Source organism: Diachasma alloeum, unplaced genomic scaffold (genome assembly GCF_001412515.2).
Source record: "Diachasma alloeum isolate Michigan unplaced genomic scaffold, Dall2.0 Dall_scaffold_01268, whole genome shotgun sequence".
In the NCBI taxonomy this organism is placed as follows: Eukaryota; Metazoa; Arthropoda; class Insecta; order Hymenoptera; family Braconidae; genus Diachasma; species Diachasma alloeum.
This window is the reverse complement of record NW_021681376.1, coordinates 5,877-7,325: the sequence shown is the minus strand read 5'-3', so window position 1 is coordinate 7,325 and position 1,449 is coordinate 5,877.

Here is a 1,449-nt window from a genome sequence, read left to right as displayed (position 1 = left end):
TGTAACAAAAAAATATAAACTGCCAAGAAAGTCAGGGGCCAGTGAGAAAAATAATTCTTTTGCAGCGCACACTGACTTTTCACCATTTGCCCGCGAATTAAAAATTCACGTCTCCCATCCTAATTGAGATTAAGGGATGAAAAAAGGGCAGTTTGACGGAGAATTAAATTCCCCAACAACTAACGCTCTTTCATCCCTTAATCTCTGTAACAAAAAAATATAAACTACCATGAAAAAATTTCCACTTCACCCAGCCGGGAATCGAACCCGGGCCTCCCAGATACGCGCCGGGCACGCTTACCGACTAAGCTACCGGGAACCACAGAAATTCACTCTCAAATTCACCTCAAACACCGCCTAACCTCCTTTAGGCATTAAAGAATTACGGCAGTTCGACGGAGAATTAAATTCCACATCACTTGACCCGCTTTCATCCCTTAATCTCTGTAACAAAAAAATATAAACTGCCATTGAAATCATGGGCCAGTGAGAAAAATAATAGTTTCGCGGCGCACAGTGACTCCCAGTAATTAAAAATTCACCTCTCTCCTCCTAATTGAGATTAAGGGATGAAAAAAGCGCAGTGCGAAAGAGAATTAAATTCTCCATTAATTAACACTCTTTCATCCCTTAATCTCTGTAACAAAAAATATAAACTACCATGAAAGTCATGGGCCAGTGAGAAAAATAATAGTTTCACGGCGCAGAGTGACTCCCGGTAATTAAAAATTCACTTCTCCCCTCCTAATTGAGATTAAGGGATGAAAAAAGGGCAGTCCGACGGAGAATTAAATTCTCCATTAATAAATACTCTTTTATCCCTTAATCTCTGTAACAAAAAAATTTCAACTGTCAAGAACGTCAGGGGCCAGTGAGAAAAATTATAGTTTCGCGGCGTACAGTGACTCCCGGCGTACAGTGGTAATTAAAAATTCACCTCTTCCCTCCTAAATGAGATTAAGGGATGAAAAAGGAGCAGTTCGACGGAGAATTAAATTCTCCATCAATTAACCCTCTTTCATCCCTTCATCTCTGTAACAAGAAAATATAAACTGCCATGAAAGTCATGGGCCAGTGAGAAAAATAATAGTTTTGCGGCGCACAGTGACTCCCGGTAATTAAAAATTCACCTCTCCCCTCCTAATTGAGATTAAGGGATGAAAAAAGGGCAATTCGACGGAGAATTAAATTCTCCATCAATTAACCCTCTTTCATCCCTTCATCTCTGTAACAAGAAAATATAAACTGCCATGAAAGTCATGGGCCAGAGGGAAAAATAATAGTTTCGCGGCGCATAGTGACTCCCGGTAATTGAAAATTCACCTCACCCCTCCTAATTGAGATTAAGGGATGAAAAAGGGGCAGTTCGAGGGAGAATTAAATTCCCCATCAATTACCCCTCTTTCATCCCTTCATCTCTGTAACAAGAAAATATAAACTGCCATGAAA